This window comes from Ambystoma mexicanum, chromosome 5p (genome assembly GCF_040938575.1).
Source record: "Ambystoma mexicanum isolate Mex_15411 chromosome 5p, UKY_AmexF1_1, whole genome shotgun sequence".
In the NCBI taxonomy this organism is placed as follows: domain Eukaryota; kingdom Metazoa; phylum Chordata; class Amphibia; order Caudata; family Ambystomatidae; genus Ambystoma; species Ambystoma mexicanum.
The window spans coordinates 543,714,390-543,728,255 of NC_090930.1; the positions used below are offsets into that span (position 1 = coordinate 543,714,390).

Here is a 13,866-nt window from a genome sequence, read left to right on the forward strand (position 1 = left end):
CGGATTTGCACCCGAAAGTGTGCTTTTGTTAATTTGGTGTAAATCCATCCAGTAGTTTTCTTTACAACACCAAAACATAAGGCACAAAAATTAGTGATATCTATGTCCGCTCTGCGGACACACTTCCCTGTTCGCTCCGTAAACAGGTCACGGATTGGCCAAGCGGATTGCGTGATGTCCGCGGACATATGACGTACTCTCCGATTGGCTGGGGTGAAGCGTGAAGCGCGTCAGATTTTTGGAGACACCCGCCATCTTGGATTCTCGTCCGGTGTCCACGGACATCGCGGCAAAACATATTAAAAAAAACAACATTGCACTCGTCAAGCTGATCAAATAATGTTTGGGGAGGTGAGGGGTGATGAGGATGGGATGGAATATGGCTGCAAGAAGCACAAAAACATGTTACCTAAACAACATCCGAATGCGAAGAAAGCACACAGCGGTGTAGACCACGCTCACGCAGTAAAGCACATGCGCAGAACTACTTCACCCGCTCTTCACATATAACGCGCCAGTCAAAATGCGCACACACTTTCTTTTTCAAACTCGCACGTGCGCCTCATCCGAACACGCGTTGAAGAAAACGCGCAGAAATGAGGACTGCGCACAGGAGTTAGCGGAAAACATGTAGCAGTCAAAACCGCGCACAAGCGCTGTAGAAAACACGTACCTGCAAAGACTGCACACACGCGCTTAGATAACACGTAGTTGAAAAGACCACGCACACGCGTTGTAGAAAACACATAGCTGCAAAGACCATGCACACGTGTTTCCGAGCTCACACACACCTTATCCGAGCACGCACACGCGATGTACATAACACGTAGCTGAGAAGACCACGCACACGCGTTGAACAAAACCGAGCACAGGATTTAACGGAAAACCCGTACCAGTGAAGACCGCGCACACAAGCTGTAGAAAACATGTACCTGCAAAGACCATGCACACGCGTTTCCATGCTCACACGTGCCTTATCCGAACACGCACATGCCTTGAACAAAACCACGCACAGGAGTTAACGGAAAACACGTATCAGTGAAGACCGCGCACACGCGCTGTAGAAAACACTTAGCTGCAAAGACCACGCACACGCGCTGACGCTGTAGATAACACGTAGCTGCGAAGAGCACACACACGTGTTGTAGAAAATACGCACCTGCAAAGACCACGCACACGCGTGGTCTTTGCAGGTAGATAACACGTAGATGCAAAGCCTGCGCATATGTGCTGGCACTGTAGATAACAAGTAGCTGCGAAGAGCACACACACGCATTGTAGAAAAAACGTAGCTGCAAAGACCACGCACACGCATTTCCGCGCTCACACGCGCCTTATCCGAACACGCACACGCGTTGAACAAAACCGCGCACAGGAGTTAACGGAAAACACGTACCAGTGAAGACCGCGCACACGTGCTGTAGAAAAGACATAGCTGCAAAGACCACGCACACGCGCTGGCACTGTAGATAACACGTAGCTGCGAAGAGCACGCACACGTGTTGTAGAAAACACGTACCTGCAAAGACCATGCACACGCATTGTAGATAACACGTAGCTGCAAAGACCACGCACACGCGTTTCCATGCTCACATGCGCCTTATCCGAACATGCACACGCGTTGAACAAAACCATGCACAGGAGTTAATGGAAAACACGTACTAGTTAAGACCACGCACACGCGCTGTAGAAAACACGTAGTTGCAAAGACTGCACACACGCTATGTAGATAACACGTAGCTGCGAAGACCACGCACACGCGCTGTAGATAACACCCAGCTGCAAAGACCACGCACACGCGCTGTATAAAACACGTAGCTGCGAAGACCACGCACACGTGCTGTACATAACACGTAGCTGAGAAGACCACGCACACACGTTGAAGAAAAACACACAGAAATTAGATGAATCCGAGCTCACACTCGCCTCATCTGAACATGCACACGCGCTGTAGAAAACACGTAGCTGAGAAGACCGCGCACACGTGTTGTGAAGTGAAGAGGGGCCCTGTATGGAACCCCACCTAGCCTTTCCATGGTGACCATCTTGTTAAAGCATTTTCCTTCCTACACCGGGATGCCGCAGGCGTACCGGTTTGGGAAGAAAAATATTTTTTTTAGCACCCCGGGTTCCCGCTTTTGGAAGCTAGGCTGGTAATGGTCTTCATCCATTTAAAAGTAAGTTATGGTTACGTTGCACTAATAAAAACCTATGAAATTCAGTAAAAGCACTTTGTTAAAGGGACGTTATGGTTAAGTAGCGCTACTAAAAATCTGTGAATTCAGTAAAAAAATGTGTTCAAAGGACGTTATGGTTAAGTTGCACTACTAAAAACCTATGCAATTCAGTAAAAAAAAAAAACTTTGTTAAGGGGACGCTATGGTTGTAGGTAAAATCGAAAAAAAAACTGAAATTCGCCAGTTATGGTAAACTAAGCAACCATAACTCGTGCCACCACTGTGCACTGCTAAGACTAACACCCAGGACATCAAAGATGACATCACAAATATCATTGATGACATCACTGATGGCATCACATGTGCATTTACATTTCATACAAGGGGTTGTGAATGTAATGTTGCCAAAAAAGTATCAGGGATTATCGAGAGATGTGTAATACACTACATAGTTTATTACGCAAAGTAGTATTCTAAAGAACATTCCATTGCAGTGTGCTTTCTAGTATAGGAACCTACTCATACAGAAATGTAGGTATTGGCTGCAGCATACACCACAGAGGTGCTATATTTGTAATTTTCCAAACTTATATAAAAAAAAGGTGAATGCTTCTGTATCACACTTTTCTGTACTGTGAAACATGCAGTAAGTAGCTAATAATTCATTACTTACAACATATTTCTACTAATACACACAAACCATAGAGTACAATGCATACAAATATGGAGAGTACGATAAGCAACCAAGAGGCAGTATCATTGGCAACTGTGTATAATGTACATGCTTGTATTCACGCACAAAACTGATTGCTGTGTTTCAGTCCTGCTTCTTCCCCTATGTATATGCATCATATGATGCGCCTGAACTCTAAGGAAAGTAGTGTAGGAACATATGAGAAGGGTAACGTCTACAAATATAGTACCTTTTTGAATTTAAAACCACCTGGCCTAGATATGTCAGCAAACAAAAAAGAAGGAGCCAGACATGTGATGTCATCAGTGATGTCATCAATGATATTTGTGATGTCATCTTTGATGTCCTGGGTGTTAGTTTTAGCAGTGCACGGTGGTGACGCGAGTTATGGTTGCTTAGCTTACCATAACTGGCGAATTTCAGGGGGGTTTCGATTTTACCTACAACCATAGCGTCCCCTTAACGAAGTTTTTTTTACTGAATTGCATAGGTTTTTAGTAATGCAACTTAACCATAACGTCCCTTTAACTAAGTTTTTTTTTACTGTATATATATATTTATCTTTGCTGCTCGTCGAGGCTCGAAGGCGCACCTCGTAACAAAAGGGGTAAGGATCAGAGCTCACATCCCAGAATGTCACACATACACATTCATACGTATGGCCAGTGCTGTCTTGAGCCCCCCACACACTCACACCCTGCTCTACCTGTCAGGAATCTCCGTCTCCGCTCACGCATCTTGCAAACTCCGATGCGATGCTACGCTCCGCCCACGAACGTCCACAACCGCAGAGTTGCTAGTAGATTGCGACGTGTAGCCACCCGTCGACACGTTCTCGCACGCGGACCTCTGAACAACCCTAGGAAAGCCCTCTGCACTGAATACAACCGCATCAAAAGACTTACAAAGAGAGCTATAAGAACTGACACTAATAACCATAGCACTGATGTCTTGAATCATGTTAGTGACCCTGCCTGCTATCCTGGTTATGCATTGCCTTTGCCCACTGAACTACCTGCACCTATTGATGCTCCCACTGTGCCTATGCCCATTGCACTGCCTGCACCTATTGATGTTGCCACTGCACCTATGCCCACTGCACTGCCTGCACCTATTGATGTTGCCACTGCGCCTATGCCCGCTGCACTGCCTGCACCTATTGATTTTGCCACTGCGCCTATGCCCACTGCACTGCCTGCACCTATTGATGTTGCCACTATGCCTATGCCCACTGCAGTGCCTGCACCTATTGATGTTGTCACTATGCCTACTGCACTGCCTGCACCTATTGATGTTGCCACTATGTCTATGCCCACACCACTACCCGCCCCACAGCACCCTGCGCATACGCTTAAGTGTGCACTAGTTAATGCTCGCTCTATTCCTGCGCATCCCCTTGACATTCACAATCTGATCACCAAAGACAATCTAGACATACTTGCAATCACGGAAACCTGGTTGAGCGACAGCTCAGGACCAGCACTCTCTCTAGCTATCCCCGCTGATTATGCTATCTACAGGAGAGACCGTTCCAACCAGAGAGGAGGGGGTGTCGCCCTCATAGCCAAAAACTCCATAAGCATTAGGGAATCACCAGGACACCATGGACTAACTGGGCTCAACTGTGACTACCTCCCACTTAAAATCAATGTGTCACACACCTGCACCATCAACATGCACATTGTATACCGACCACCTAATCCCTGCACAGACTTCCAAGACTCCCTTGTCCACGCACTATCGGACAACATCAAAGAAACCTCCGAAACCATCCTCTTGGGTGACCTCAACCTAGGCCTCAATGACCCCAAAGATTATCAGGCCCAAGTGCTCAACAAAGCCCTCACCACCCTCGGCTTTGCGCCCTCCATTACTGAACCTACCCATATCAAAGGACGCACCCTGGATTGGATCAACCAGCACAACTGCGCCATCATGGTCACTGCTAATACCCCTATCCCATGGTCCGACCACCATTACATCCAATTCAACCTCTCCACTAAAAAAGACTCTGCCCCCACTCAGACCCCCTACCCAGCGGCACTCGCCAGGAGCTCACGTAAACTTACAGTAGAAAATTTGGCACCGTTCCTTATGGTTCCAGAGCTACAAACGCCCACCTCCAACAACCCAGAAATTCTCGCAAGTACCTTCAAAAATATCATCTCCAAAGCTATATACGCCATTGCGCTCCTGATCCACAATAAAAGCCAAGAAGGTTAGGCACTCCAACTCCTGGTTCTCCAATGAGCTTCTCAAACAACGCTCTGAAAAAAGATCTGCCCTCTCTACCTGGAAAGCCAACCCCTCAGAAACTAATAGGGAGGCCTTCAAAACCATCTCCAGATCATACAAAAATAATGTCATCAAAGCCAAAGCTCTCAGTCAATCAGCAATGCTAGACCAGCTCAATACCCTTCAGGCCAAAATCATTGGCCACCAAAAAACGTTAGAAAAACTGATAGCTAGCCAGCATACCAAAGCACCTACCTCGCCAGCACCAAAACCCTCTCCCCCATTTGAATTTAGAGACATCACTGAATCAGACGCCATTACCCTCCTCAAATCCATTAAACCATCGAACTGCAAAGGTGATGCCTGTCCAGCTCAACTCATTAAAGACTCCGCTCACGCCTTGGCTCCCTTCCTCACTGCCTTCATTAATGCCTCCTTCAGATCAGGCCTTGTCCCTAAAGACCTCAAAGAAGCGTGGGTACGCCCATTAATCAAAAAACCATCACTCGACCCTACCATACCCGGGAACTACAGGCCAATCACCACAGTCCCTTTCCTGCGAAAAATTCTCAACAAAGCGGCCTATATTCAAGTCCAACAATACTTGGAGGAGAACTAAATCTTAGACCTACGGCAATTAGGTTTCCGCCCAAGACATGGCACGGAATCAGCCCTCCTCGATTTAAGAAACCAAATGGACGACTTGAGAGACCTAGGCAAGCCTGCACTTCTCCTACTCCTTGACTTATCAGCTGCTTTCGACTTGGTCGACCACAACACACTGTGCCGTGACCTTGCTTCTGCGGGCAACTTCTCTCCCAAAGCACGTGACTGGATTACTTCCTTTCTCAAAGATAGGGCCATGAAAGTCTTCTCGGACTCTGCCTTGGCCACCCCGAGCCTACTTAAATGTGGAGTCCCACAAGGGTCATGTATAGCGCCCATGCTCTATAACCTTTTCACCAGGCCACTGTTTAGCATCCTGGATGCCATAGGCATATCATACACCAATTATGCGGATGATATGCAGGTGTTAATCTCTCTTACAGGTGACTACAAGACTGACATGTCTAATCTCACGGCTATATACTCGACTATCCAATCCTGGATGGCTGACAACTGGCTCTGTTTAAACGGCGAAAAACCAGAACTCCTACTCATCGGCTCACCCACCACCTTGGGCAACCTCAGTCAGGAATAATCCTCCTTCACTATTGACAATACACCCATAAAGGTGTCTGACCACGTCAAAACATTGGGCGTCTACCTTGACTCAAACCTCACCATGGACAGACAAGTAAATGCCATCTCTACCTCATCAGCTTACTACTCCAAAATCATTAATGCAGCCAGACCCTTCCTTTCACAACAGAACTGCCTAGCCATAGCCAGAGCCATCATTGGCTCTAGACTAGACTATTGCAATGCCCTACTTTCTGGGACGTCTAGAAAGAACCTTTTTAAACTGCAAGTAGTGCAAAACAATGCCCTCAGGACAGCCACCGGGACCTCAAGAAACGAACGCATCTCAGAAATCAGGAGACAAGTTCACTGGCTCCCGGTTAAACAGAGAATCATTTTCAAAACTCTCTCACTAGCGCACAAATGCCTCCATGATACTGCCCCTCCGTACCTTGTACAGAGGATTGTGAAACACACTGCCACAAGACCCCTTAGGGAAGGTTACTCTAACCTTATCCTAATGCCCAAAACCAATAAGGCCCGTGCAGGAGGCTCCAGCTTCCCCACGATAGCTGCCACACAGTGGAATGCCCTCCCGACGAGCCTCAGAATGATTCAGTCCCACCTAGCCTTCCGCAAAGCACGTAAAACACAACTTTTCATCTAACCAACAAGCTGTTTTGATATGTCCGCCTTAAGAAAAATTGTTATGAACTCTGTACGTGCAACTAAGAGACCTGTTTGGTCATATGTAACCTGCCTACTGAAAATTCTGTGTAATCTCTTGTAACAAGCGCCACGATGCCACGGGCTATATGTGCGCTCTACAAATGCAAATAAATTAGAATATGCTCAACGGGGGAAAGCCTAAGAAATGTCTGTGGAGCTTGGATAACAATAAAGGGGACCCCAGCTTGGGATGAAGCAGAAAGAGTGGCAGAGGAACGTAGAAGGGATGGAACTAAATATTTGTTACATTAGAAATAACAAAAGGGGGGAATGTTGGAGGAAAGGCGGTGCATCCCGCCCGCTGCACCATTCCCGCACAAGGTAAATGTTGTGTGAGCTAAGGGGGAGACACCTTTCCCCTCCTGTACTTATTTGCATCTTCCATTTGTGACAGAAGCGCATAAACGCCACGTTAAGGCCTGTAGTCTGCACTCCATTTTGTGTCTTTTCAAACGCCATCTTTGTCTAGGCCCTCTGTCCATCTGCCGAAATGTCGACTCTCGCTCTCCCAGCGCCACGTACAACCATCCCCCACCACCTCCGCCCTCTGCCAGCTCAGTGCAACTCTTGTTCTCACGGAAAGGCAGCCATTCATTGTTGCTATTAGCTAGTATCGAGTACTGACAAGATGCGCTCATCCTTGAACGTAAGACCAAGGCCTGCTCCAGTCCCAGCGCCCCATCCATCTCTGTTGACCGACTCATGCCCTCTCCACCCCCTCCATGCCAAGCCACAGTCCAGTGAACCCATGTCCCCTATTCCCTTTGAATGCATCTGGTCACCAGACGCTTCCCTTGGATCCTACCATATACCTAATTTAGAGTGGTCATATAGTATGCTAACACAAACATCTATCCCCAATGTGGTTTAAGAACGTGAGGCCCCAGAGACCACAAATCAGAGATCAAGATCAGAGCATGCCTCTGTGCCTGAGCACATCCATCTCCGCTACACAGCCTGTGCCCCTTGACCCCCACCCAGTCTAACCACTGCCCCCTAGTTCTGACCCCTCAAAACCTTTCATATAGATACCTATCTGACATGGCCTCACCCTGACCACACCCGAACCCCCTTTGAGTGCTAATCCTGTGTAGCAATATATTTTCTAGAACCTACACATATCTCCTGATACCAGGAAGATAGATGGCAAATCCGATCTTTAGGCTGGCATCTGAGTGTGTGACATGAAGTCATCAAAAGTATTGTGGAGGGTAAGGGTTGGAATGCCAATAAACGAGCTCATTTGACCTAAGTACCCCATTCATATAAGATTTTATGTGCACCATTATTCTCATATTATCAGATCCTGTTGTTTAGTTTAGTTAGATAGATGTGTGTCTTGTTATGCCCTTACCTTCACCGCAAATATGCACCCAGACGACCCACGTGCTACGGGAACGGCACCATAGCAGCAGCCAATCCAATTCGCCCATCCTGTATGGAATTGACTGTATCATTCTGTTTTTCCAATTATTATCCAGATTTGTGTACCTATAGCCCCTCATCACCAGTGAAGTATTTTTTCCTTATAATGTGCTGCCCGTGTATCTTTTGGCAGAGTGCTCTCGGGCAGCAGAGTTCTTTACTTGCATTTATTTTACTTATATACATTTTGGTTCCCTTGCAACTACTCTCCTGGTCTCATTCCCTAGTGGGGTGTGTACTTATTCTGTCTCCTGGGACACGTGCATGATAAGGTGCCAGTCTTCATTATCTATACATCTGCCGTGTGTAGTGCATCTATCTGTATCCAGTAATTTAGCAAATAGAAAACAGAGAATGATTTTTTACTGAAACCATAATTACAAAAACATACAGAATTTTTTGTTAAAATGTATATATATGAGGTGTGGGGTAAATGGGTAAAAAGGGGTGGAGAGGGTTTAAAAGCACAGGGAAATGCAGAGTTTGGGGAGGAACCCCCAAATAAATACATTCGATATTTTTTCCGTAAAAAGGTTTCGGTAAAAAAGCATTCTCTATAATTTCATTTGTTAACATCACATATATCTGCATCCATCACTTGCAAGAGCTGGTAGGAGTTGCAGGTTATACCCTAAATATGCTGAAACTTTGGGGCACTGCCATGGATGGTGGCACCAGTGGGCCAGGATTTGCCTGCCCCAATGTGTCCCAGATGTACTAGAAAATATTTGGGCACGGGCACCTCTTTTTTTACAAATTGAGAATTGCACATGCTCCACAGAATTAAGGCACAAGGAAGCCACAGTATTTAGTTTCAGTGTTTCCGGGCGGAACATGCCCTTAACTAAATAAAGGTCGACTCGTGTCACTTTGGATGGGTATTTGCCAGAAAAAAACAAATATGCTTGAAAGGTGTTCTATGAAATGAGGAAGAGTCACCTGCTTTCAACTATTTAGCGTGGGGTAGAGGTTATGCCTGGAGTTTAATGAAGTCCATTGTATGTCTCATGGTGGAATCCCCTATTGCAATTTACATTACACTATACATATTCTCTGTGATAACCTACGCAGCACACACCTATCGCAACCATGAATTTATTTACCAACGAATGGTGCATTGGTCTTAAGTCACAAGCAGGCAGGAATCTCAAGCTGGTTCTGGTTAGGTGTGGTTCCTCCATAAGTGTATATAGTTGTTTGCATTCTGGTACTTGTAGGCTGAAGTTAATTAAAGGAAAGCTCGAAACTACAGGTATCAGGCTGCAAGAAGAAGTACAGCACTGGAGGAAATACTTTCCCCTGACGTACAGGAGAATTGGAAATCTCTGAAAGCAGATGCTGTAGGTTCCCACGATTAATATGGAGTGTGGTTTCGTTTTAAGGGTGCAAAACAAATGCTTCAAAGGATTTTCATAATAATTTAAAATGTGACTTTTTCCAGTAGTCACAAGGGTGTCTGGGGTGGAGACCCTCGGATAAGGAAGGTCGAATAGTCTGAGCTCATCAGAATAGTAAGGTATCCATGTCAGCACCACTTAGAAAGGGAGGTCTCAGAAGCAGAGCCTCTAAGGCTGTGGCAGCCTTATACACATTTTGTCTCAGACAGGGAGGGTCTCTGTGCCTGCGCCTTTTAGGCCAGTTGACTCTTTGAGTGACAGCCGAGTGCTCATGCACTCACTAATCTGTGGGGCTAAATGGATCCCAATGGTAGCAGCACCCCTCAGACAAAGAAGGGCTCTTTGAATCAAAGGGTCTCGGATCGAGTGGGTATCAGTGTTAGGGAGAATTCTCCAGAATGGCTAATTTCCCTTATCTACTGAGTCCCTCAGCAGCTTTGCTGGATTTCTAGGATTTCTTTTTTCACCTGGTAAGAGTATGAGCCTTTTTTCCCACTCTTACATGTGTTTTGCTGTGTGTTTTACATTTTTGTGTTCATAGACTGTGGAGTATCACCTACTCCATAGGCATCATCTTTTTACTGTGTGTCACACTGCACCTTTAGTGCTGTGACACAGGGTTATCTTTTTCAGACTTCCCACTTTAAACTCCATATTCGGGAATAGACTACTGTCTCCCAGAACATTTAAAGTTGCCATTGACTTTATTAGTCTTTTTAAATCTACAGACCCAGTACAAACTGTCTTCAATAGAGTACTGGAAAGGCTTAATAATTATCCCTTTTTGTCTGTCTCTCATGGAACATTATTTCATTCCCCTTTCTTTAAGATTTGGCTGGTGGCAGTGGTATCTACCATTTTTTCCCTACCGCGGACTATGAAAATAGCCTTGGTACTGTTTTAGGCTATTTTAGTAGCCTCGAACTTTAATCCGCTGAACCCCATTTAATTTTATTTGGTTCCAGCTGGGTTTATTCACCATTTCTTTTTGTAAAGGTATTTCTCGTGTTTTACTCTGCGTGCCAAACCAGGTTTGGTTCCTTTGTTCGCCGCCCTTAGGCGCCTGAGAGTCTGGGTGGACAGGATGTGAGGGAGGGGTTTTAGGACCCCTGCACAGGGTCTCCTTGGAAACTCAAGTCGCACTCATGTTTGATTGGCTAGGTGACTGTCCTGCCAAGACAGCCACCTGCTGTGTGATTGACAGCCAGGCTGTGTGAATGGGGGAAAACTGCATAAAAAGCAGGTCTCTGGGACTTGGAAGGCAGAGTCGCCACTGGATCGAGAGAACCGAAGAGAAGCTGAAGGAAGAGGACTACTGCAACTACTGAACCTCCCAGTGAAGCCCTGCTGCGGGTCGGAATCTCCTAAACTTCGACGACAGAGAAGATCTGCAAAGAATCTTCTTCCCTTGAGCTGATGGGACCAACCAGTTTGCCAAACACCAAGCAAGGCCTCCCTCCTCTGGTCGAATTTGCTGTGCACCGCTGCAGTGAACCGGATAGCCAGGAGGACCGGACCCTGTTTGGGTTTTAAGGAACGCACCTTTTATTCGTTGCTTTGCTCTGCTGCTGGTTTCTTCCCTGGGCAGAGCAGGACCCGCCAGTCTTCCTCCTTCTTGTCAGTCCGACAGTCACTTCAGGAACCGCAAGCCTGCAGGATCTGCCAGGAACTTCTACCTCAGCTACAGCATTCTTCTTCTACTAAGGTACTGTGCAAACCCGGTTGTTCGTTCCATCCGACCGCGGTGAAAGGGTCTGAAATCTTTTGCCAATCCGAGGGCTTGTCCTTCTCTACTCTTTTAAATAACTTTTCTTCCGACCAACTTCGTTTCAAACTCTTGGCAAAGACTTAACCGCAAACTACTCTGAACTGTGTGATTTTCTGCAAAGACTCTGAACCATTTACATTGGCCCAGGCCTATTGATTTGAATCCTAGTTGTAGTGAGCCTTTTCTAGATTGCCCTGCCTACTTACTTGTTGGTGCTGCTTGATTTTGAATAACTTTGTCTTTCCCTCCCTTTTTAAATTGCTGGAGTGCCATTTTGCTCACACTTCATTTTGAGCTTAACTTGTCCAGAATTCATTGGGTGGTGTGTAGTGTATTACGATTGTGATTTTCTGCTACTTTTATATTAGTGAACTGTTTTACAAATGATGGTGTAAATAAATGTATATTCTTTTACTCAGAAAACTTGAGTCAGTGTTTGTTTGAACCAAAGCAATTGCTGTCCTTTGTGTAACTTCTGATACTGCTCACTTTACTCTTGAGATAAGTCTGGCTGATCATCCATCGCTACCACTTTACTGTGTAGTACAGGCTTGTACCAAAGGTGAATTTGTACTTACTCTTGTAGTCTTAATTGTATGTGATGTTCCCAAAGGGTACTGCATATGATTCTGCCTAATAATCGGCAATCAGATCTCACACTAAAATTGCTTTGCAGTCAGAGATTCTTACAGCAAGAGCGCCTGTGTCATAGCCCTCAGATTAGCCCTCGGTACCAGCAGCCTCGAATAAGAGACCTGACTCATAATCAAAGCTCATTCGAGCAGAATGTGGTCAAAATGTGAGCCCCTCTCTGTACGAGGTGGCACAATGAAGGCCCCCACACTTTGAGGGTTGATTTTGGCAAAGCACACAGACTAATAGCATAGTAGAGTCCAAACACCCCACATTATTAAGGTTGCCCAGTCAGTGCTTTCTGCATTCCGAGGTTCACACAGTCGGAGGTCTCTTCAGTCTAGGAGAGTGTCAGTGTCCATAGAATTAGGAGGGTACCATGCTCACAGCAGTACTATGAGGGTGATCGCGCCTCTCAGATAAGGAGGTTGCTTGGTGTCCAAGATGCATCAGACCAGAAGAGGGTAAGGTCCCCTCAGACAATGTGAAGATAAGCTCCCATCGGATCATACTAGGAGAATCCTCCAGACGAAGATGGTTTGAGTCTGGTTTGAGTCGGAACCCCCATACTAGAAGAGCTTCGGAATCCGAACCCCACTGAATAGAAATATGTAAACCCCATCAGATTAGTCACTAGAGTGTGTTAGAAACCCTCAAAGTCAGTCTCCGTATAAAGTAGCGCAAGCATATCGGCAAGCGAGCAAAGCCACACGTTTTTAGCATCTTGACCTAGGTGAAGTGCAATTCCTCAAGGAGTATGTTAAAAATATTGTAAAGTAAACGAAAAAAACCCACAATATTCCTTTAACTCTTCCCATGCATCAGGAATACTAAACTTCATCAACTGAAAATGCGTGTACCAAGAAAAAACGAATATATTGTTTCTCCACTGCCCTTTTGCATTTGCAAACCTTCCACTACACCGGTCAATTGGGTTCTACATAGGGCGCCACCCGCGCATCTTCAGTCAGCCTGAACATTCACACAAAACTGAAAACTGTCAGTGGAAGTGGTATTCAAGGAACTAGTATTCAGCAATTACTCGGTGCACTCACCTTTACTGGCGCCTCCCTCTGACTTCCTATCCGAAGTTGTCTGTTGCTGTTAGCACCACAGTCTCCCAATCCAACTGTACTCTTAGAATGCACGTCATCAATATTCTATGCGCCTTTCTGATCTCAGCCAATCAGCACACAGGACCATCCGATGACTCACGGCCCGGGCTCACTTGAAGCATAAAATAACTTGTTACACACGCAGCTGTTGCTGTTTTGGACGAGGTGTAGCAAGGTGCCATGCAGTGACGTTTGAGCTTGCGTGAAAAGGCTGTACTCCTTAGGATACGTCGCGGGATTGAATGCTGGCAACAGAGTGTGGCACTTTGGTCTCGAGTCAGTAAGCGCTGCTCTGCATCAAGATCTGAATTGTTTTTGCACCTTCACTAGGATATGCAATGGCACCATTCAAAGTATATCTATCTGCTCGGGGCGTACTTCATGAACGCTTGAGAGGATTTATTTGGTACATTACCAACTCTAGTATGCCCTGGACAGCTGCAGATTCACTCCAGTGAATTGGTAAAAAGTGGGTGTGGTCTAGTCATAATCTCGTCTCGCGTAATAAAAT

General features: G+C 46.0%; 1 long non-coding RNA gene across 1 annotated transcript in view; it reads right to left on the bottom strand.

The window, feature by feature from the left end:
- LOC138481680 (uncharacterized) overlaps positions 1 to 13,361 on the bottom strand; it is a 159,705-nt gene extending 146,344 nt beyond the window's left edge. The window contains exon 1 of the long non-coding RNA XR_011274327.1: positions 13,296 to 13,361. This is a non-coding gene — a long non-coding RNA (uncharacterized lncRNA). The remainder of the gene's footprint in view (positions 1 to 13,295) is intronic.
- Positions 13,362 to 13,866: the final 505 nt, after the last annotated feature.